The sequence below is a fragment of the Harmonia axyridis genome, chromosome 1, assembly GCF_914767665.1.
Source record: "Harmonia axyridis chromosome 1, icHarAxyr1.1, whole genome shotgun sequence".
Classification (NCBI taxonomy): Eukaryota; Metazoa; Arthropoda; class Insecta; order Coleoptera; family Coccinellidae; genus Harmonia; species Harmonia axyridis.
The window spans coordinates 62,582,503-62,608,347 of NC_059501.1; the positions used below are offsets into that span (position 1 = coordinate 62,582,503).

At 33.2% G+C, this 25,845-nt stretch overlaps 1 protein-coding gene and 1 long non-coding RNA gene across 2 annotated transcripts in view; one reads left to right on the plus strand and one right to left on the minus strand.

Annotated features, from left to right (window-relative positions):
- Window positions 1-25,845, minus strand: part of LOC123671245 (unc-112-related protein-like) — a 39,899-nt gene that overhangs the window by 10,754 nt on the left and 3,300 nt on the right. The gene's annotated exons all lie outside the window — the stretch shown is intronic.
- LOC123671250 lies at window positions 552-25,289 on the plus strand. The gene is made up of 3 exons (XR_006746069.1): window positions 552-1,263; window positions 24,867-24,966; window positions 25,061-25,289. It is a non-coding gene; the product is annotated as an uncharacterized LOC123671250 (long non-coding RNA).

Here is a 25,845-nt window from a genome sequence, read left to right on the forward strand (position 1 = left end):
AAGCAGTTGAATAATGAATATATAATTCAATAGGAGTAGATAAACAGTATTCAATTGATAGTAAGATGTCTAAAAACATGGTGAATGCACTCGTCAATTTTTGAATGGAATGACATTCGACCAAATTGAAAATATTAGTTTTAGTTCGTGGCGGCGCCGCAATGTCATACTTGTCATTTCGATCTTTTTCCGTTGATTTAATTGGATACATTAATTAAAACCCGATACTGACCAATCAAAAGCGATGTGTAACCGAGTATGATCGTGCAAAGTCGTGAAACAAAACACGAAACGTTTACTGGAATGAATTCAAATATTTGAAATAGAGAGAGAGTTTATTGGTATTTCAATTACAAGAATTGCTTCCATAGATCATAACAATAATGAAAGATATACATATATAGGTCCATAATGGCACAAAACTCATAAATAATAAATAACAAGAATATTAATTTGTTGATAGCGCCACCTACAGTTGACATAACGAAGCTTATCTAATATTCTCAAAACTGGCAAAACAAAAGCTAATCAGTTGATACACCTGAATTTTAGACATCTTAATTGATAGTTATGTATAAACGTCAATTTTCTAGAATAATTTTTTCCGTTAAATTTACGTGCGGATGACGAACCTCTTAACAATTCTGCTTTCAATAACACCTCAAATGATGAGGCTCTGGAAATTCAAAAATAAGAATTTCACGAATGATGAATGTCTATAATAATTGCATTTACAGAAATATTACAAATGATGAATGTTCAGAAACGAAAGTACATGAACATGTCAAGTGATGAAGGTTTAGAAATGCAAGTACAGGAACATTAGAAATGATGAAGGCAAGTACAGGAGCATGTCAAACAATTAATGTTTAGAAATGCAAGTACAGGAACATCTGAAATGATGAAGACAAATACATGATCATGTCAAATGATGAATGTTTAGAAATGCAAGTAGAGGAATATATCAAATGATGAAAGTTCAAAAAGGCAAGTCCGGGGACATTTCGAACGATGAATATCGAGAATACAAGTGCAGAAACACTTCAAATGATGGAAATGCAAATACAGGAACATTCATCAAATGATTAATATTCAGAAACACAGGAACAGTGTAATGAATGTTTAGAAATGCAAGTACAGGAACATCTGAAATAATGAAGGCAAGTACAGGAGCATGTCAAATGATTAATGTTCAGAAATGCGAGTAGAGGAACATCTAAAATGATGAAAGTTGAAAAGGGAAGCACGAGAACATTTCTAATGGTGAGTATCGAAAATACAAGTGCAGAAAGACTCCAAATGATGAATGTTTGGAAATGAAAATACAGAAAAGGTATGTTCAAGACAATGAAAAAAGTTCAATGTATATCAAACATCACTTGAAAAGGGATTTTATCAGAGTTAGGTACATATATGGAATAACGGATTACGTATATTTAGATATTTCCAATTATGTATAGAAACATAATGAGACTAAAAATAGAGGAAAATAGATTGATCTATTTTACATTGATATACATACTTCTCATTTCTAAGGAGGTTAATTTGAGAGTTAGGTAGTTTTCAAATAAAAAATACTTCTTCAAGCCAAAGAGTTTAAATGAAAATGTGAGTGAGTACAACAATAAGAACCTATAGGAAAAAAAAACGGAAAAATGTACATATGGTTGACCATTTTTTCATTTTTGAACATAGGTGTAATAGGTTTTCGCCACACAAGTATTCCTACCAACATATCATTTCGCAAATCCTTCAAGATAAAAATTAATTCTTCCTGTTTTTAATTCGATTATTACATAATACGTTTGTTCTCCGGGTACTCAAATAATAAATTCCCTATTAAATCTGATTTTTTTGGACGTATCTTTAATAGAGCTGTGCTTCTTTCACTTCACAATAAAACAAGAAAAACAAGAGGTGGGTAACGAATTTGCAAATTTTGTTAGGTGAGTCGCAGTCCAGTCAACTTATGAACCACTGGCATAAAACATTCGGAAATATTAAAATTGATCTCAGAACATATTACACTACGTGCTGATTATCTAGTTATTTACGAATATCTACTAAATATATTGCATACATATATATATATATATATATATATATTGATTTAATGGAAAATATGTTAATTCAAATAGCATTACTCAATATGAATGTACTAGTACTGGAGAATAAATGCACTAAAAACACATATCAATTGATTAATATGGTTGACATCATTTGTATCAGGCGTACTGAGACCTTGTAAATTAATAAGTGATCTCCTTTTTCACAGAGGCGTGCAAAATAGTTTCAATAGACGAATGTAATTCGTTTTGTGGAATGAATAGAGTCAGTTAAAATTTCATTATTATTGCATAGGCACATGTAAGTTTATTTTAAGGTATCACACAGTTTTGAAAGGCCAACTCATAACAGAAGAATCATCGTTTCGAATTCCTTGATTTTGATCCCTCAAATTTCGAAAGATAGGTGTTTCTGAAGTAATATCTCAAGATGTTCTACATTCAAATTTGATGTGCACTCTTAAAAATGGTTGTACAGGGTGGGCAAATAAGCGAGGCAAGTCAGAAGTTCATTGTTTTGTTCATTTTACTCCGAAATTTCAAATGATAGGATTTTCTTGGGAGAATAAGAAATACCATCAAATTTTCATGAAAAAACCTGCAGGTCATAAAGCGATAGTTTCAGGCGTTCTGAAGTTATGGCCGAAAGAAGATATTCTTCAACTAATGCACTGCGAAAAACCAAATTGTGTCTCAAGTTCTGACAGAAAAAAATCCTATCAAATTTGTATGAAAAAACCAAAAGATCGCAAAGCGATAGCTCTAGACGTTCTGGAGTTATGGCCGAAAAAAGATATTCTTGAACTGATGCACTGAAAAACTAAATTGTGTCTTCTTTCGGCCATAACTCCAGAACGCCTGAAGCTATCGCTTTGCGATCTTTTGGTTTTTTCTTACAAATTTGATGGGATTTCTGTTTCTGTCAGCACCTAAAGACACAATTTGGTTTTTCGCAGTGCATCAGTTGGAGAATATCTTCTTTCGGCCATAACTCCAGAACGCCTGAAACTATCGCTTTGCAACCTTCAGGTGTTTTCATGCAAATTTGATGGAACTTCTATTTCTGTTGAGAATATCCTATCATTACATTTGAAATTTCGGAGTAAAATGAACAAAACAATGAACTTCTGACTCAGCGCCCCCTATCGAGAGCAGCTAAAACAAATTCTTAATGAGTATATATGTTCCTTAACCAACAAGATGTTATCTCTCAAACGAGATCTAATTTGCTCAAACATGTTAAGACAAACTGGAGTTACACACATTTGCATCAGTCAGATTTCTCCCTTTCCCCTACCCTTATTTGATGTCGTAAAATCGAAAAAGATAATTTTGAAAGACGAAGAATTTTCCAAGGATGACAGTGATGATATTCTTCTTCAACTTGATAGAAAACATTTTCGAGTAAAATGCATTTTTCTACTCCACGATAGCAATTACGCCCTCTAGCGGTAGAGGTATGAACTTCAAAACAATTTCCAATGTGTTCATTTTAGCGGTGAAAATTTTTACCGCAAGTCTCTACGATGAGTGGATCCTGAGATATAGCCGCTTACCTCGCTTATTTGCCCACCCTGTACAATGTTATACCTTATGAATTGAAACAACTTAATGATCACAGATTCGGGAACAAAATCAGAGAATACCTGCTCAGTTCCTCCTAACTCACCGAGGGGGTAAAAAAAGGAATTTTTTTTTTCAATTCTTTATGCTCTATTATTGTTTTTTTTATCAATGTTCTTGGATGGATTGCACACAATGTATGTATGTATGTATTTAATTTTTTTTTCTTTCATGTATCAACAAGGGTTAAGTGGTAGAACACCTGTGGGTGAAAGGCCTTTTTATTATTATTAAATGGACATCTGTTGATTTCTTTTAAAATATACTCGTTTTTGTTTGATATCAAAATGAAAACTTTTACAAGAAGACCCTCTCAATACTTCTGAAATAATGTTCCGAAGTGTAACTCGTGATTTTCATCACCGCGCAAGCGATTTTGATGGAAATACCTAGTAAATGAGGATATTTTTATTAATAGTTATTTTCATAGCAAATAGTACGAAACGCCCAGGAATGGACCATGAAGTTTCATGAGTCTCGTCGTTTATATCTGAACTGAACAAACAAGCTTCACAATGATCTATTTATATCGTTTATTGTAGACTTCGGCAATAAACTCTGACGCTCTATTGTAATCCTTTTCATATTTTTGAATTTTTCAATGCTTCATATCATATTTTAAAGTGGTAATGCTCTGAAAAAGGAAAATTAAGTTCAAATCGAAGAAAATCCATCAATGCATCAACATTATGAAATTTATATGATATATGTAAATGTTTGTCGCAAGATTTGATTTTGAGACATATGAAATAGTATACTGGGTGTTTCAAGTTCGACTGCCTTTTTCAGATATTATCTAGATTTCCATTCTCAATCACTCATTTCCAAATCATTGCGTTAGACCTAATAGTTTTCGAAAATTAAAAAAAATGAAAAAAGATAATTTCCATAGTCACTTTTATGTGAATTATTTTCACTATAAATATCCTATGCGTAAAATTCATAAAATCTCGAATAACTCTTGAATTATTGAATTTAGGTACATTGTCATGTTTGAACACTTATTTATCTCCGTAGAATCCAACACAATCATAAAACATTAGGGTTCTGATTTGGAAATCAAATGTTATGATCATAATGTGGAAATGCATTGATAGATTTTCCTCGATTTGTTCTTTATTTTTTTAAAGCATTGAAAAAAGCTTCTTCCTAAAAATGATGTTTTATTATTTCAACTCTCCTCTATATCTTTAAAACAGTAATTAATTTCTTATGATGTGTTATAGAAATATAACATAATATAAACCATAAATATTGCTAAAAAGAAGTTTTCGAATATCTCGAAAAGAAACCAAGATAGAGCGAAATTTTTCAGAAAAGCACTGTTATCTAATTTCTGATATCTTAGTATTTCGAACAAAGAGATCAGGAGTCCTTGAGGATTTTTTCTCTAATTCTTATAGTTCTCGAGAAACTTTCAGTAAGCATTTGGAACACCCTGTAGAGTAATAACTTGTTTTTAATGGATTAGGTTGAATGTAACATTTTCGGAGCCTGTGCACTCGATATTCTATTTGCAATGCAAATTTTATTAGCTGTAAAAACAATTGAGATAAACTGATAAAATATAGCACTGTGAAAAAAAAATTAGAGATAGTATGATACGAGTGAGTATGATACAGATACGCCAATTTCTTGAGAAAATATATGTTGTTTGATTGTGTTAAAGACAATATTCAAATCACACTTTATAATTAAAAATCTAGCACACCGAAAAAGGTAATAGAAAAATCTACATTTTAAAATAAAATCATCGAAATTAAAAAGTTAACTCGAAGAAAAACATTCCCGATAATAATATCTGATTTTCAAATGGTTTAATTGATGCGTTTAGTTACATTTAGTGGTATAAAGTGGTACTATATACAGGGTGTCCCGGGAAGAATGCGACAAAAGAATATCATGAATTAAAGTCATCATGAAGGACCCGTATCAAGAGGTTTCAATCGCCTGAGTGCCTTCGTTTGGGATATACAGGGTGATGTTCATCTTATGAGTGAAATTTTACAGTTCGATAACTCTTTAACTAATCGACCGAATAATTTCAAATTTTGAAGTTTTGTCACCCTTTCCTATCGCCTTCCTTCAATATTTCTGAATTCGAGTAAATCAGATCCAGACTAGGAAAAGTTCAGACTTTTCCTATTTTCGTGAATATCGGATCACCCTGTACGTGAACATTATGATTTTTTTCCGTTTTCGGAACCACAAAGAATCAATTCATTATAAAAATTCTAAATCTCAGCTTGGCACGGTCATACAGCGTGATCAATAAACATTTCCTTATGAGTGAAATTTCTTTAGTTCAACAACTCTTCAAGAAATCCTCCGAATAATTTCAATTTTTCAAGTTTTGTCACCCTTTCCTATCGCCTTCCTTCAATATTTCTGAAATCGAGTAAATCAGATCCGGACTAGGAAAATTTCAGACCTTTTCTATTTTCTTGAATATTGAATCACCCTGTATGTTGATATTATGATTCTTTTTCGTTTTCGTAACCACAACGAATTATTGCATGATAAAAATTTTACATCTCTGCTTGGCGCCATGATTCAGGGTGATCAATAAACATTTCTTCATGAAAGAAATTTCATAGTTCGAGATATCTTGAATTTATCGGTAGAATTATTTCGAAAATTGAAGTTGTTTCACCCTTCACGAATGTCTCACCTAAATTTTCCTCGAATTATAAGAAAACTTTTAATCAACGAACTGGATAAAGAAAAGAACAAAAACAGCAAATAAATTGAAAATATTTGATCTTGAAAACAATGAATCAAAAATAGAATTTTTTCAGTCCAGCATATATTGTTCAAAATGATATTCCTCCATTTTAATACATTTTTGAGCACGTTGATATGATATAATTGTTTCACAGATTTCGCTATCTTATTCGGTTTAATCGGTTGTACATCTTTCATGAGGGAATGATTATTGGTCACCCTGTATGACAGTGGAAAACTGAGTTTTAGAATGTTGATTATGAATTAATTCGTTGTGGTTACGAAAACGAAAAAAATTATGATATTGTCGTACAGAGTGATCCAATATTCACGAAAATAGAAAAAGTCTAAAATTTTGTTAGTCCGGATTTGATTTATTCGATTTCAGAAATATTGAAGGAAGGCGATAGTAAAGGGCGACAAAACTTGAAAAATTGAAATTATTCGGTGGATTTGTTGAAGAGTTATTGAACTAATAAAATTTCACTCATATGGGAATGTTTATTGATCACCCTGTATGACCGTGCCAAGCAGAGATTTAGAATTTTTATAATGAATTGATTCTTTGTGGTTTCGAAAACGGAAAAAAATCATAATGTTCACATACAGGGTGATTCAATATTCACGAAAATAGGAAAAGTGTGAAATTTTCCTAGTCCGAATCCGATTTACTCGAATTCGGAAATATTGAAGGAAGGCGATAGGAAAGGGTGACAAAACTTCAAAATTTGAAATTATTCGGTCGATTAGTTAAAGAGTTATCGAACTGTAAGATTTCACTCATAATAATAATAATAATAAAGTTTATTTGCTTTCAACACAACCTAGAACATCACCCTGTATATCCCCAACGAAAGCACTCAGGCGATTGAAACATCTTGATACAGGTCCTCCATGATGACCTTAATTCATGGTATTCATTTGTCGCATTCTTCCCGGGACACCCTGTATAAAGTGAAGTGAAGTCCTATCGAATTTGAGGGAATGTTAGTTCCAACTTATATTCAATAATAAATTATTGAGGTCTTGATTTGAAGTCCCCGAATACACCCATCACACTTTTTGTTTAGTCCAGTGTGAAAACTTGGAGACCACAAAACCGGTTAAATACATATAACCCACCGTGTGTATTATTAATTTGTATAATTCTTGTAACTAGTGAGAATATTTCAAATTTTGATTTTTTGAAGATGACAACAACGTTGTCGAAACGGCTTCGAACCCAAAAGAAAATTTCATGGATAAATCAACTTCCCTATATTCCTCATCCTAATAATCAGTCATCGTATGTTTTGACTTTGTTTATGTTTGATTATTGCTCAATCAATGAACCACTGAATATTGTGCCATGCCAAATAAGGCAAATAGCGTGGTCACTTTCTCGTCGCCTACATCAAATCTGCCACATACCTGAACAGGATTCGCATTTAAGGAGATAACACCAGAGGCGTCGTAGCTATCGAGTACTATTTTGCTATGTAAATGGAAGTGACGAAATTTGATGGACATCGTTGCATTATCAACTTTTATTCGAACGATCAATATTGGACGATTGGTATTGGAATCTTCGATGTATAGTTCACGGGGTCAAGTATCTCAGTTCGAGGTTTAGTTGAAGATATTAGGTACCCAACCAAAACAGTGTTGTTTTTGATATTGATCAAATTGTTATTCTTTATTATTGGAGGTATCGTGTGTCCCAATTTCGTTGTCTACTGTGGGGATCTCAGAACACCTTTGAGATAGGTGAATGGCACATTTTCGGATTAGATAGTATTCATTCGTGTGTGTGAAGTAAAAAAAAAAATTGTATTTTCAAGAATTCGTGGGTTAATTTCGGAAGTTCCATTCATAGTTAGCTTCCAACACTTAGACTTCCATATTCTACCCGGATAGTACTATATTGTATCAAAACTGCAGACATTTTCACGGATTCGTTTGTCTGTGAGATGCTATCATCAATTTCGAGGCATTCTGAGGAAAATGTCTTGGCATCCCATTGTCAGATTATCGAGATTTGTGAGAAACAAATCACATATCATATGTAAATGACATCAATAGTGATCACAATTGTGATCCCTGAGGATATATGATTATGATTTTCCCATTTTCCCCCCATTACAGCTCGCGGTGCCTGGTTATGAACGTTTTGGCTAACATATCTGATATTATTGGACATCAGATATATGAGGATTCAGTTATTATGGTCTCTCTCAAAAAAATCTCACAATATGTCGTTTTTCGGTCATGTGAATTATTCTGGCGTCATCTTGTGGCATGAAAAGATGTATGGAAGATCTTGGATTTTGTATCTCATTTCATAGCCAATGTGGAGCAGTGTATAAAAAATTATCGATGGCGGTGCATAATATAACCAAGGAAGATCATTTCTCAGTCGGGTTCTGGCCGCCGAACATCCAAATTCCATCAAAACCAGAAATGATAGCTTCCCGATTGATGAGCAAAAACCCCGAAAATTGCAAAAAATCCATTTTCAAAGCTCCATATCTCGAAAACTGTCCATTTTTGAGCTTTGTGGCTATGGACTTTTCTGATCAGTTCATCAAGAACTACAACATATCAAAAATTCAGCCAAATTCACGGAAAGCCATTTCCCATACTAAACGTGCGGGGTCCTTTAAAAATTCCATCAGTATCGAGCTTTTCCTCGACTCATTCCATATAACTGAAAATAATGAAGCAATAAACTTTACGTCTCCACACGTAACTGTACATGTAATTAATAACGAAATGTTTTCTGCTCAGAGTTAAATTTAGAGATGTTGTGTGCAAACAAACACGTGGACGTTAGCAAAACCGCCCAACTACGTCATAAATTGATAAACGAAATTCAAAGTTCTTGTCTTATAGGTAAACGTGATTCAGTGATTCCAGACCTAAGTGTATCCAAACTAAACATAGACGTTGACGGATATCCGGTAGATAAATAAAACTCACTTGTTTTGCGTAATACCAAACTTCCTCTCGCCTAGAACGTGATATTCAACAGATTTTAATTTCTGGAATGGGTTGTTGGTTTAAAAGTTCAAACTGAATTTCACGTTGGTTTTCGACGAAAAACGGATTACCGCAAAGATGAGACACTTCGAAAATACTTTTCTCTAATTCTGTGGTTATTCCGTTCATTCTTCCACATCATATAGAACAAAATCGTGCGAGAATATATCAGAAACGCACAGTTTTCATGGTTATATTTTATTATTCTATGTTGGTACTCCGAACTTTCCGCCACGGCTTTATTTGTCAATTCATCAATTTGCCTTAAAGAAATCAGTTCTGCCAACCAACATTTTTCAATGCAAAAATCACTAAAATATATTTATGGAAATATTTCATTAATTTTATTAAAAATGCAATGAATTAGAGAAAATAATGTATAATACTCGTACAGAAGGCTCATTCTACCACTCGTTCGTTCCAAAACTCGCCACTTCATGGCTCGTTTTTGAATTTTGAACTCGTGGAAGAATATCAATGCCTTCTGCACTTGTATTATAAATAACTATTTTCACGTCCGTTATTCTCAAATGGCTATTTTCACTCCTTCCATTTTTAGTGAAGAAGAGCAAGCCGGCCAAAGCAACAAGTAGGTTTTCAGAAGATAAAATATTGTAATTTCTCAAATTCAACATAGATTAGGAATTAAACACCGGGTGTAACAGGATCATGGTACACCCCCTGTATTTCCATTAGTTTCAAACGTAAAAAACTGAAATTTATGATATCCCATTTACATAATAAGCAGCACTTTTTGATCTATAAATGATTTTTTTTTCACTTTCGGTTTCGCCGGAAGTGATACCAACTTTCAATTTTCAAATGGAACACCCTGTATATTAATAAATTTCTGAAATTGCATAATTTTCTGAATCCAATGATACCACATAAGTGACATTTCAAACGTCGGAATTTTTTATAATTTAATTTTTAGTTTTCCATTTGCGTGTGCCATGATGGTTCCGATTTATTCCAATTGACCCGTCTAATACTAGAAAAATCGAAATCCCGTCAAAAATACTAAATTGCGTTTTTTATGAGCAAATGAAGTTCATCGTGATCGTTTTTGGGTTAAAACTCAATTTTTTCAGATGGAACCATATTGGTACCATTTTTTAATACCATTAATTAGGAATTTATTCATACCTGATAGTAAAATGTGCGATCAATACAATCAAAATCACATCTAACAGAAAATAAGAAAATACAACTATTTTGTTCTACTTCAATACTAAGAAGTTACTATGGTGGCTTTGAAATACAAAAAAATGAACACGAAACATTACAACAATTGTTCAAAATGCTGTCCATTAACCTCAATACACTTAGGATCACGCATAGCTGCTTCTTGAAGAACGTTTTAAAGTAGAACAAAATAATTGTATTTTTCTTTTAGGTGTAATTTTGATTGTATTGATCACACATTTTATTCTCAGGTATAGACAAATTCCTCATTAATAGTACTAATAAACGGTACCACGGTACCAATATGGTTCCATCTGAAAAAATTGAGTTTTAACCCAAAAACGATTACGATGAACTTCATTTGCTCATAAAAAACGCAATTTAGTATTTTTGACGGGAATTCGATTTTTCTAGTATTAGACGGGTCAATTGGAATAAATCGGAACCATCATGGCACACGCAAATGGAAAACTAAAACTTAAATTACAAAAAATTTCGACGTTTGAAATGTCACTTATGTGGTATCATTGGATTCAGAAAATTATGTAGATTTCAGAAATGTAATAATATACAGGGTGTTCCATTTAAAAATCGAAAGTCCCAAATTTCAATCTAACTAACAAACTAACGGAGATACGGGGGGTGTACCATGATCCTGTTACACCCGGTATTTATCAAAAAATAATTTCTATATCGCATTATAATGCTACAGGCTGTCCCAAATTCGATGCTCATTGAAAGCATCTCGAGAACTATAAAACTTAGGGACGGTTTTTTCGCATGCGAAAAAATATTTTGCTTCAACTCCCCCTAGTTCAGCTTTAAAAACAATTGAAATTATTGCAAGAGATAATACACAGGTTTTAGTTGTAGGCAAAACATGCGCGGTAGGAATAAATTTATTTATTCGAATGTGTAAAAACCGGCCCTTAGATGAAATAATCTTCAAGGACCATCGATCTCTTTTTTAGAAACATGTAAATAGATATCAGAAGCAGACCACAGACATCTTGATTCATTCTCGAGTTACAGGGCGTTTCTGAGAATTGACCGATTCAAATATTTTGCTATATCTTGTTTTCTGTTGGAGATATTCGAAAAATTCTAAAACGTTTTTTCAGTAATTTTTATGGTTTATATGACATTAATATCAGATAATAGAAATTTATAACCGTTTTAGAGTTATAGTGGAGAGATGGTGTTTCTTAAATGGACACCCTAGGTTTTTCAAAGCAGTGTTTAGCCGCAGATTTGTCGATAAATGTTTCTAAGATATTGAGTAATTCGACATAATTTTTATAGAACATATACAGGGTTAGAACTATTTAGAGGGGCACTACAGAGATATCCAAAAACCGTTAGAAATACAGGGTGGCGTATATTACAAAAAAATTGCGGTATTTAGGGATGAGTGTGTTGGTATGAACAGATCCAAAAAATCTCCTATGGTTCCAGAGATATCTCGAAAAAGCTAAAAATCGTGATTTTCTTTTTTCTGTATACTCATTTGTTTTTGGAGATAACTTCACGATTTTCGGTTTGTAGCTATTATCCAATATAGAGATTCTAACGGTGTTGTCAAATTTTTTCTGTTTTCCATTGTTTCAGAGACGCGATGGTAATTTTTTTTGAGCGACAAATTAGTTATCCTTATGTAGTCCAGTAAATAAATACATTTTACATGGAAAAAATTCCGATCCTAATGAAATTACTTCAGGTTGTTCGGGGGTGCTGTGGGATGATTCTGTCAAGTTATCCAACACGAGGACCCTGTGCTTACTTGAGCAGGGCCGAAGAAATTTTCGGACTTTTTTCAGTTTTTTGCTCATCACTTCTAAACTAAGTTGTTTTCGACCAAAACGTTCATTTTCAAAGTTGTAGACCATTAAATTCTCTACAATTTTGTATTCACAGACTTCTTCGTAAACCCAATATCAATTGAGATACAGTCGATCAAAATAATAGTTCGGTGACAAAGCAAAAAAAAAGTAGGGTCTGCTGGAAAAAATTCCGAACTTAATGAAACTTCTACAGGTTGTTTGGGGGTGCTGTGGGATGATTCTGTCAAGTTATCCAACACGAGGACCTTGTGCTTACTTGAGGAGGGGCCAGGGCCGCCACCAGGATCGGCAAATCGGACATTTTGCCGGGGCGCCAAATTGTAGGGGCGCAAAATCAGTTAATCAAAGTAGACATACTTTTTGAAACAGAAATATTTTCTTAGTAGTTAAATAATAAAATTTTCAATAACTAATTTTTTCAAAATCAAATAGGCTCTCACAACTATATTTATGAAAATAAAAATAGGTACTAAAATGTACCTTTAAGAACTATGTCGTTTTTTACTATAGACTCATAAAGTGTCGTACTTTCGAACAATGCAGGACGTTTTTTGATGGAATCGACAAAACGTCCTTCGATAAATTTGACAAGGTGATTTTGAGTCAAAAGAGACAATTTCATGTGCAATTGAAAAGATGCCTGAGAGGAAAATTCAAATAAATGAGGCAGAGCAGGGTGGCGAATTTTTATTCTGCCAGGGCGCCAAAATGTCTGGGAGGGGCTGAAGAACCACAACATTTTCGGACTTTATTGGTTTTTTGCTCATAACTTTCAACTTAATTAGTTTTCGACCAAATCGTTCATTTTCAAAGTTGTAGATAATTGAATTCCTTATAATTTTGTTCCCAGAAACTTTTTTCCAAACCGTATATCAACCGAGATACAACCAATCAAAATTAGAGGAATTTTCTCAAAATGTCAAAAAATGGCAAAAAACAAAGGTTTGACTCTCTAACTAACAATTACCTGCCGTTCTATGGTTATTATAGTATTTACTCATCAATATCGACATATTGAAATATAGGGAGTTGGAAGGGGGAGGTAGCTTTGACTAAAAGCTTATGTTTATGCGAAGAGTGGATATTAGAGGTTATCGTGGCATGTTATCACCTTACTATAAATTTCTATCAACCTATAATTATTTTAACCTTAATAATCAAATCAACTGGGTAAAAATCAATAAATAATAACCAAGAATTAATTGAAAATAATGATTGTATATAACCCGAAATAATTCCAAAAATGTTGTGGTGCTTTGGCCCTCCTCAAGTTAGCATAGGGTCTTCGTGTTGAATAACTCGACAAAGTCATCCCACAACACCCCCGAACAATCTGTAGAAGTTTCATCAAGGTCGGAATTTTTTTCCAGCAGACCCATCTTTTTTTGCTTTGACTACTGGACTATAAATTTGATCGACTATATCTCAGTTGATGTTAGGTTTACGAAAAAGTTTGTGAATACAAAATTGTAGAGACATTTGAAAATGAACGTTTTGGTCGAAAACTACTTAGTTTAGAGGTTATGAGCAAAAAAATGAAAAAAGTCCGGAAATATTGAGGTTCTCCGGCCGCCCTGAAGTTAGCACAGGGTCCTCGTGTTGGACAACTTTTTCCAGCAGACTCACTTTTTTTGAATTTGTCGACTGGACTAATGAGGTGATAGAGAAAGAAATTACGAATTCAAGAATGTATCACACCCTACAAAAATATCGAGTTTAGCTACGCAAATTTGAACTTCCTTCTTATTTTTTTGTTTAAGTGATAGGCTGGTGCCAGAATTTTCAAATAACTTGTTATTTCGTTCAGTTGTTATGCGAAACCATCACTTGATTTTTGGAATAACCTGAATCCTGTTCAAATTTTTCGAATACATCCACCAGAAACTAAGATATAGCAAAATATTTGGTCTTCCATAATCGCATGAATGGACAAAAGCTAGAATGATGGCAGTCAGTGCTTTTCTCGAATGTTTCAACGCAAACTGACAGTTGTCGAGAAATTCGAAATTATTAATAAATAATTCAAACAGAAATCCAAAGCGACATTATACTCGTAGTAAAACAAAAATCAAATGCCACTGAAATTTACGTTTTGGAAAGGGCAGATATCGCCGAAAATCGACGTTCTATAAACGAATGAAAGCTCTATGTTCATTATTGCCATCTAGAGTAGGGCACTACTGGGTGCAGCAGCATTATTATCTACTACCATAAATTAACGACTGCTGACCCATAAAAGCAACTACAAAATAGGTTACTCCTCAACTGGTCAACGTTTCCATTTACCACGTCAGGGATGAACAACCTTTTCCATTTTCTTTGGCACTTCGTAAGTGCGATCCAATCAAATTCACACCCCTCAATTTTCAATAGAGTTTAGTGGAATTGCCTAATAACTTCACGGCATAGTTCCAGAATTGGGGGCACACGTGGCATTTAAACGTGCTCAAGTTTGTATACCGCGAAATGGCCAATAAAATAAAATGGTTTTCGCGAATCTGGGTGGTATGTTCCGGAATATGGGACACAACCCGCATTAATATTGATCTAGAAAATGGCATAACTTACGTCTCGAAGTTTTGCCACACATTCCAATTGTATGAAAAAATAAAAAATTCCGAGTGTGTTTTGAAAAGAACAGTCAATAAATGATTTGTCATTTTGATGACAGTTCAATTGACAAAATCGAGTCGTAATGACTTATGAATTGTAGATTAGAATAGTTATTTATAATGGTGCAGAAGGCTCCATTCCACGAGTTCAAAATTAAATAACGAGCCACGTCGTGGCGAGTTTTAGAATTACGATTACATACATATCTTAGTCTTATCCACTCAAATATTATTATTGAAATTAATGGAATATTTCCGTAATATCCTTTCTCTATTTCAGTATCGTAATGAGTTCATTACAGTACTAAAAACAATGCTGTAATGAATTCATTACAGCATTGTTTTCAGTTATATTTTTCGTTTTGTGATTGTCCACGCTAACTTATTCTATTATTATTATTATCCTATTAAATTTCTGGCTACGTCAATTGTCAATATAATAAAATTTGGATATAGTGAAATGATTTGCAACATTATTCGCAATTTCTCTTAATTCTGGTGGTATTAAATCGATTTCGTCAGACATAATTCACGAATTCAATGCGTATTTATAAAATATTTCAATATTCGAAACGTACGATTCAAATTCAAATTCCGTAATCTGTCAATTTTCGTAACAATCACACCAACTGCCAAGATACAATACAAAAGTCACTAGGATATATATAATCTGAATTCTGCATTGAATTTCGAATGAAATAGAGAATAGTTATTTCTCTTATTCTGTGGTTATTCCGTTCATTCTTCCACATCTTGTAGAACAAAATCGTGCGAGAATATATCAGAAACGCACAGTTTTCATGGTTATATTTTATTATTCTATGTTGGCACTCCGAACTTTCCGCTACGGCTTTATCTGTCAATTCATCAAATTGCCTTAAAGAAATCAGTTCTGCCAACCAACATTTTCAATGCAAAAATCACTGAATTATATTTATGGAAATATTTCATTAATTTCAATGAAAATGCAATGAATTAGAGAAAATAATGTATAATACTCGTACAGAAGGCTCATTCTACCACTCGTTCATTCCAAAACTCGCCACTTCGTGGCTCGTTTTTGAATTTTGAACTCGTGGAAGAATATCAATGCCTTCTGCACTTGTATTATAAATAACTATTATAATACAAGTATTATAAATAACTATTATAATACAAGTGCAGAAGGCATTGATATTCTCCCACGAGTTCAAAATTCAAAAACGAGCCACGAAGTGGCGAGTTTTGGAATGAACGAGTGGTAGAATGAGCCTTCTGTACGAGTATTATACATTATTTTCTCTAATTCATTGCATTTTCATTGAAATTAATGAAATATTTCCATGAATATAATTTAGTGATTTTTGCATTGAAAAATGTTGGTTGGCAGAACTGATTTCTTTAAGGCAATTTGATGAATTGACAGATAAAGCCGAAGCGGAAAGTTCGGAGTGCCAACATAGAATAATAAAATATAACCATGAAAACTGTGCGTTTCTGATATATTCTCGCACGATTTTGTTCTACAAGATGTGGAAGAATGAACGGAATAACCACAGAATTAAAGGAAATATTGTATAATACTGGTTGCAGAAGGCAATTCCAACACTTCGAAAACTCACTCCTTCGTCGCTCGTTTTCAAATTTCGCATTCGTGTTGCTTGTTTTAGAATATACTATCATTGATTTTGGCATTGAAAAATGTTGGTGGGCAGAATTGTTTTCTGTATCACAAATTTGACAGGAAATACATATATTCGTGACAAGAGAATTCCCAGTACCAACATATAATAATAAAATATAACTAAAATGTCTAAAACACTGGTGTGCTCATTTACTCTTGAAAAACCTCAAGATTAAAGTGGTGAATTTTGAAGGAACAAGCCTTCTTTGATTTTGAGGTTATTGGTCCTTTTTCACTTGATTTCCTCCTCATTTCTTATGGCACTCACGTCGTTTCTATGTCAAAGTTATTTTGAGGTTAAATCAAACGTCAATCAACTTTCAACAGAACGATTAAACATTTCAAAATGTTAACTGGTCAATTCTTGAGGGAGAAAAGATTCCATGCCGAGCGAGTCGCTAGAATTATCTTAAACAATCTAATCAGTGAACACACACCAGTATTTTAGACATCTTAAATATAACCATGAAATCTGTATGAATTTGAAATATTCTGGCACTATTTTGTTCTACCAGGTATTACAGAATGAACCATAGAATTGGAGCGACAAATTGTATAATACTCTTACAGAAGGCTCATTCTTACAAACTGACACTCGCTGAACTCAACTCATTTTTGAAAATAATATATCAGGCAATACCAGAATGTGGGGAAAGTGGTCTTGTCTGTTAGCTGGACACAGGGCAAATAAGTTCAAGTCATTGAGAAAAATAATTTTTTCGGCAACCGTCCGGGAAGTGCTCACTTCCCGGACGCTTTTTCTCTGAGAAAGTAGCATTTCCCGGCCTAGTCCGGAAAGTACGTACTTCCCGGACTAGGCCGGAAAAGAATCATAGAAGCCATAGCAACCGAGATAACGGCTGACAGTTCATATGAAATTAGTTGTCAAAAATTTGCTTGTTTTTTGATCGCAATCGCAATAAAATATGGAAAGCAGCAGCGATAGTGTTATTTTACATGGTTGCCGAAAAAATATTGTACGCAACACGCCCGAAAATGGTTTTTTTGGACTCACAGACTTCCAGGACTCGCTTACGCTCGTCCTGGAATTTTGTCTATTCGTCCAAAAAAACCCTATTTTCCGGACTGGTTACGTAAATTACTATTTTTGCATAAAAACATGCTAGTTTTTCTGTTACAAAGGACCCCGCACGTTTAGTATGGGAAATGGCTTTCCGTGAATTTGGCTGAATTTTTGATATGTTGTAGTTCTTGATGAACTGATCAGAAAAGTCCTTAGCCACAAAGCTCAAAAATGGACAGTTTTCGAGATATGGAGCTTTGAAAATGGATTTTTTGCAATTTTCGGGGTTTTTGCTCATCAATCGGGGAGCTCTCATTTCTGGTTTTGATGGAATTTGGATGTTCGGCGGCCAGAACCCGACTGAGAAATGATCTTCCTTGGTTATATTAGGCACCGCCATCGATAATTTTTTATACACTGCTCCACATTGGCTATGAAATGAGATACAAAATCCAAGATCTTCCATACATCTTTTCATGCCACAAGATGACGCCAGAATAATTCACATGACCGAGAAACGACATATTGTGAGATTTTTTAAGAGAGACCATAACTGAATCCTCATATATCTGATGTCCAATAATATCAAATATGTTAGCCGAAATGTTCATAACCAGGCATCGCGAGCTGTAATGGGGGAAAATGGGAAAATCATAATCATATATCCTCAGGGATAACAATTGTGATCACTATTGATGTCATTTACATATGATATGTGATTTGTTTCTCACAAATCTCGATAATCTGACATTGGGGTGCCAAGACATTTTACTCAGAATGTCTCGAAATTGATGATAACATCTCACAGACAAACGAATCCGTGAAAATGTCTGCAGTTTTGATGCAATATAGTACTATACGGGTAGAATATAGAAGTCCAAGTGTTGGAAGCTAACTATGAATGGAACTTCCGATATTAACCCACGAATTCTTGAAAATAATTTTTTTTTTCTATGAACTTTTTGAACTTCACACATACGAATGAATACAATCTAATAATATGATCGTTGGCAAAATGAATGAGTAGATCAATCAAAAACAATATAATAATGAGAGTAACATTCATAATAATAATAATAACAATAATATCAAAAATTCAGCCAAATTCACGGAAAGCCATTTCCCATACTAAACGTGCGTTAATGAAGAATTCAAGAATCATTATCAGTTTGAAATATCTCAGTGGCGTACAATTTTTTTATCAAAGAAAAAGAAATCACTGGCGGCGCGCATACGAGCACTTTTACTGACCATTCAATCGTTCTGACAACACTGCACATTATTTTTGTCACTGCTCCACGGGCAAATATTGACAGATCACGAGAATGTCACGTGTTGGTTTTTCCTATTAATACGAAATTTCGCGAAAAACACACATTACTATGAATTTTAACAAATACGCTAAAGCTCTTAATTTCGGGTGAAGGCTTTTCTCATTTTTCAGAACACTTATTTTAACGATTCGAAATATTCAGTTAGATAGGGAGAAGCAATATTTTCCACGTAGCAAGTTCAAACGGAAGGATCGATAAACATACCTAGTCCTAAATCAGTATAAATCAAAAGCGGGTTCATGAGTGCTTCAATATTTATATAATGATAAGGAACTCCATGTTTATCACGAACACTTTCGGTATAAATAGTTATAAGGAATGCGGAAATGAAAGAAGACAGGAACATGGCCACTCATGAATCTCCGTTCTGCCACCGAGTCATTTCAATTTTCATTAGGAGCCATCTGCTTCTCGTTCAACTCGAAGATGAAGTGGGTTGATCCAAACTCACTGATTTCTTATTTGTTCGTATATTTGACTTTTATATTAACTTTTTGGAAATACATACAGGGTGTTCTGATTTGTTTCCGACAAACTGAAATGGGTGATAGATCACATCATTTTAAGCAAAAAAGTTCCTATGAACATGGGTCCGGAAATGCTTCGTTTCCGAGATACAGGGTGTTAAAGTTGAAAAAATAATTCGCGTTTTCTTTAATATGTTTTGACTGCTTCGAAATCCTTTCATGAAATTATTCCTATTCAAATATTAAATTTAAATTCATTTTGAAAATTTCTAAGGCTAAATGTATGCAGATTTTCTATTGCCCACTAATAAGTAGAAGTGGTATGCTATGTAATTGTTGTTTTTAAGTGTTCTGAATATTCTGCTTCCTGAAATATTGCGTTGTTGGGATGCTTTACGAATACCTAGTTTTTATTTTCTTCGAAGGTCTGTAAAATCCTATTTCTCTGTAGATGATTTCTTCTTTGTATGCTTCGTTCGGGCCTTTGGTAACCAATACCATTTTCCTGTATTTGTTGATAAGCTATTAACTTAGTTAACTATAATTATAATTAATGACATCTGAACCTAACACACTTCAAATCTGTCATTGTGTTTAGCTATTTCAAATCTATTGCCGCAACAATTGTTGAATGTAAAACAATCAATCATTCGAAGATGTCATTTGTGCATTCAACAGAACGGTGGACATTTCGAACACCTTCTTTAAAAATTATTAGGTTATTTTGTTTTGTTCTAAATTGTTACTTCTAAAAAATATTTAATTTAAAATTATTACAAATTTGTTTCTACATGTTTTAGAGATAACAAAAATATGGATTTGGCTTTAAATGCGTTTTTCTCTGAAACGGTTGCCCCTAGCAACTTAAATGAGTTATACCTTTTTTAACTAGAAAAGTCAGGGGAATCGATTTTTTTAGTCCAGAATGACGTACAGGGTAGCACAGAAAAGTTGCTACGGTTTAAAGGGGACGACATGATTACCAGTGGCGCCCTCTAGAAAATACAACCAAATCGACCACAAATTTGAATTTCTCACCTCAAAAAACCCTATGTACCAACTTTCATGCAATTATTTGGAATCAGTCGAAAGATGTTTAAGAAAAACCGAATTATATTTTCAACTTTAACACCCTGTATCTCGGAAACGAAGCATTTCCGGACCCATGTTCATAGGAACTTTTTTGCTTAAAATGATGTGATCTATCACCCGTTTCAGTTTGTCGGAAACAAATCATAACACCCTGTATACAAATTCCTAACACAATACAATATTCCTATTATCGAGTTAAAAACGAGAATGACAGAGTCCTAGGATCATTTTAACGAAAAAGAGTCATATAAACTTGGGCCCGCAAACGATTCGTTTATAGGGTGTTGAAGTTTGATTTTTTTTCATAGCACACAATACACAAGATATTCAACTCAAATTTGGCATAAATATTACAATTTTAAGTTCATGTGTAATGCTAATTTTTAAATCTGCAGGGTGATATTTTCTCTGTAACAGAGCTCGCTTCTTTAGTGCAGAACTTTTTTTTATGGACCAATGATAGTTTAGAAAATGGAAACAGAAATTAGAACTATGTAAACAGAAACTTTGGTCAAGTACTACACTTTTTGGTCTTGTAGTTTTGTCGTATATGATACCCATTTCGAAATAAAATTTCCGAATAATTCTCTAGTAACAATAAGTCACAATCAGTGACACATAAAAATGGAGAAACAGAATTTTATGTGCCTTAAAATGATTTCATAAATTATCAAAAAACATCAAACATATGGGTATATGACAACACATGAATTCAATACTCACAAAGCGAAAATATAAAACGAAAAAATGAAAAAACTAAGTTATCTAACATCAAAGCGGATAAAGCAACACATCGGAGTGGAAAACAAAACAATTAAATATTTTCATCTACATAAATAAAAAAAAATAATAATATAATTTTTCGAAAGGAAAAACCAATAAACATCATTGCTTAGATTCAGTGGAACTCGGTTTCTTCTTTGATTTTTGAATGACTATTTTCTGTAGATGAAAATATTTAAGTTTTTATTATTCTGACAGTGAATATCCCTCTTTTCTTTCGTTTTTCGTTTTGATTGTTCTGTTTTCCATACCGATGTCTTGCTTGATCTGCTCTGATGTTAGATAACTTAGTTTTTTTCATTTTTTCGTTTCACATTTTACTTTGTGAGTATTGAATTCATGTGTTTTCATATACCTATAAATTTGATGTTTTTTGATCATTTATTTAATCATTTTAAGGCGCATAAAATCCGGTTTCTCCATGTTCATGTGTCACTGTTTGTGACTGATTGTTTTTAGCCTGAAGGAAGGCCTAATAAAGGCCGAAACGTTTTAAAAGAATAGAGTAAGACCTATTCATACTTTCATTACCCAATTCTTCGAAACAACAAAATCTGACTGGACTGAAATTTATTTTGTACCGGGTTTTTCACCATAATTTGACCCCCCCTTTAACTCTGTTACTAAAAGAGGTACCAAAAAATGTTACCTACAAAAGTTTCACAAAATCGATTAGTGTTTTTCAAAATGATTTCACAAAACGAAATATATACAGAGTGGGCAACATATTGATAGCAACTTCATTTTTTCAAATGGAACACCCTGTATATTTTTCTTTATTTGACTAGCTCTTTTTTCCCTGATTTCAAATATATAACATATGGTTGGCCTATCTCTCTTATTCTGAGTACCACAGAGTTTCAAATTTTAAGAACCACCTGGCATGCAAGCTGGCAGTTTTCAAAATGCTCTTTTTTGAGTTATCGCAGCCTACCACTTGAAAACTGATTACTGAGCATGCTAGGTGGTTCTTAAAATTTGAAACTCTGTGGTACTCAGAATAAGAGAAATAGGCCGAACATATGTTATATATTTGAAATCAGGGGAAAAAGAGCTAGTCAAATATAGAAAAATATACAGGGTATTCCATTTGAAAAAATGAAGTTGCTATCAATATGTTGCCCACTCTGTATATATTTCGTTTTGTGAAATCATTTTGAAAAACACTAGTCGATTTTGTGAAACTTTTGTAGAAAACATTTTTTTGTACCTCTTTTAGTAACAAAGTTAAAGGGGGGGTCAAATTATGGTGAAAAACCCGGTACATGTAAAATATTCTCTTAAATATTCATTTCGAATTTCAGAAGAATGTTATTATTAAAACCCCTCACCTAAATAAAATAACCGACAACAATGAACTCATAATAAATCATATATTACAATAGGAATATTTAGACTGGGATTCAAAAATAGTTCCACTTGATTGCAGCCATCTTCTCTGTGGATTTCAAAAATAGGATGAGAAACATTTCAACATTCATTTGATTTTTTTTATTAGTAACTGCCACCTTAATTGAAAAAAATAAGATATTAATTAATAAGTTATTATTACTGAAATTATCCTACATGGAAACATTTTCAAGAATGAAGCCTAAGGCTATATGATCTTTAAGTCAAGGAAATATTGGGTATTTATTTTCCAATATTCTTTTTGTATTATCTGTGGTTCTAATGATGTGATCAGTTTGAATTTTTGCACGTTTCAACACCTATAATCTCTCTTTTTTCAATATTCCTCTTTAATTTTCTATGGTTCTAGTGACGGAATCGACATGATTTTGCATGAAGCTTGAATTTGTTATTCTCATAGAGTAATAAACCTAGATAGAGGGAGTATACGCAAAGTTTTTACATGTCTCCAACATGGTTAGATTACGTTGTCGGATTGTGATATAATTTTAAATCCACAATTTTACTATATCGTTATGAATGTATATTATATTGAATGAAATTTATTTATTCGAGTGATTCCCAATTAAATATGCAAATTTGAATATTTGGAATACGATATTTTCCTAATTGTAGAATTCATAATGAGCAGAATATTTATTATTTTCAGTATCTACCTGCTGAAATCCAAGGTTTGGCAACCTTTGCTCTACTAGTGTCATCGGTGGTTTAACGTCGCTTGAAGTTTGTTTTCTCAATTTGTGATATACCTATTTAGGTATTTATTTCAATATATTTTGAGTTAATATGAAACGTTGATTCAATATGGGACATAAGAAGTTCTTTCCTTGTGGAGAAACTCGCGAATTGAGTGAAATATCGTATCACTCGTATGTTTTCATTTCCTCGCGCTTCTTGTCAAATTTGATAGTTCATGTTGGGGACAAAATTTGCTTACTGAAAATGACATATGCTTCCTCTATCTATGTTTATTACACTGAGGTTATTCTACATCTTAATTTCATCTCCATATAATTAATAGTATTGGATCAGGAGAACAAAATTTCGAGCGCTTATGTATACGGAACCCCTAGTAGAATTTACCTCATTAACGAATTTTTAACCGCAACATTCGATGTCCGATCCTCTATCCTAAATATTAAAAGCCTCTAGGTTTTTCTGTTTTTTATTTGAGGATGGACTCGTCGTCATCAGTTAGTGGTACTTTATCGTTTGAGACCACTCTCGGCTGAAAATTCGAAAAATATAGACATCGTAACAAAATGATGTTTAGGGAACGAAAGATAAAAAGAAACATGAATCAATAAACATCTCTTTGTCCGTTGACATTCAGATTAAAAAAGAAATAAATATTTATCAGTTCAATTGTAACTGACCTAAGTCATAACAAAAATAGTTTCAAGATCGTTCAACTTCAACTTTTCATAATATCTAGCTCCATTGTCATTTATAATAGTGCCACCATTATGTAATCAGAATCATTATCTTCCGCTATCTAAATGAGTCTGCAATTTGTTAGACTAACTAAAACAATTTTCTGCTTCTGTGTACTGTATGAATAACAATTTGGGACCCCTGCACTAATTTACCAGCGTGAAGGTATCTGCCATTTTTATCTGAGCTGCAACCATTTCACCAGTGGCGTCGTATTTAACATTTTCAGAGATCCTTCCTATATTATTTCAAAAAATCCTTAATTTATGATAATATTGATTGCGATTTCCAAGAAAAAAATAATGTGTACCTTTTAGTAAAAATCGGTAAAAATACATTCCGAACCTAAAACGTTTTTCACCTCAGTCAACAATTCACATTGGCGCTTGGGCAAGTATCGCTTTTTAATATACTTTTAGAAGGACCAAAGTTCAAAAGATCATACAAGTTATTTGCAACAAAAAAGGTCATATAGCACAAGGTCAAAATGTTGATGGTTATTCTTCAATTTAACATTTCCTGATTTCAGGAAATATTCCAAGATTTCAGGAAATATTCCAAGATTTTCCATAAAATCAATTATATTTCAGTTTTCCTTGTGGCCACATCAAATTTGACCAAACATCTGGAAACTGCATTAAATTTGCTACGAGATAAGGTCTGTGCGTCAAAAAAGTCTTATTGCGGGAGGTAAGGAAATGAATATTACGATTCTAAAGTGAACAAAATCAGTCATATTTTTTTCGATAAAAAATCATTAATTATGGTGATGTTTTCTTTTCAGCGAAAACTACCTCATTAAGTGTGCTTTCGAATGACATATCAACTCTGGTGCTAGCTGCTTGTCTTCCGTCATATATCATGGCCTCGATCATGGCTCACAAGATAACAACGAAAAGTTGAAATATTACAAACTTAAATTTCAGTCATCAGAGAAAATTCTGAAAAATCATTGACGCAAGATTAATATTGGTATGATAGCAGCCTTAATATTTGGCATTTCGCCGAGATGAATTATACAGGGTGTCCCATAAGTGGCACGTCACAGTGACACCGGAGGTAGGTCAGCTAAAGAGGGACCTAACCAGCCTAACATGACCCCAGTAAAAGTTGCATGGTTTTCGAGTTATTACCAAATTACGTTTTTTAGTGAATTTTTACCTTTTTTAACATTGTCAGGGTCAGAATTCTGCTGGAAAGCTCTCGAAGCTTATTTTTGTTGTTGTAATGGAATCTTAAATAGTTATTTAAGATGACATGAGTATGATTCTGTCAAAAAGTTATGTGGATTTCCGTAAATTAATGGATAAATCTTGATTTCAATTGCTAGCAAAACGAGAACTTCGACTTTGGACACCTGCTGTGAAAAAAAAATCCTTGAAACAAAACGAGCAAGTAACATCAAAAAATTGGGCATTTTAGACAGATTTAGAAATGGTACAATACACGAATCTTATGCCCATAAAACTAGGTATTTTCATCATTTTACCGATGCCCTACTTAACTAAGTTGAAACTAGGAACCCCGCTATCAGGTAATTTTGCCGCTTGCTATGACATTACATTTGAT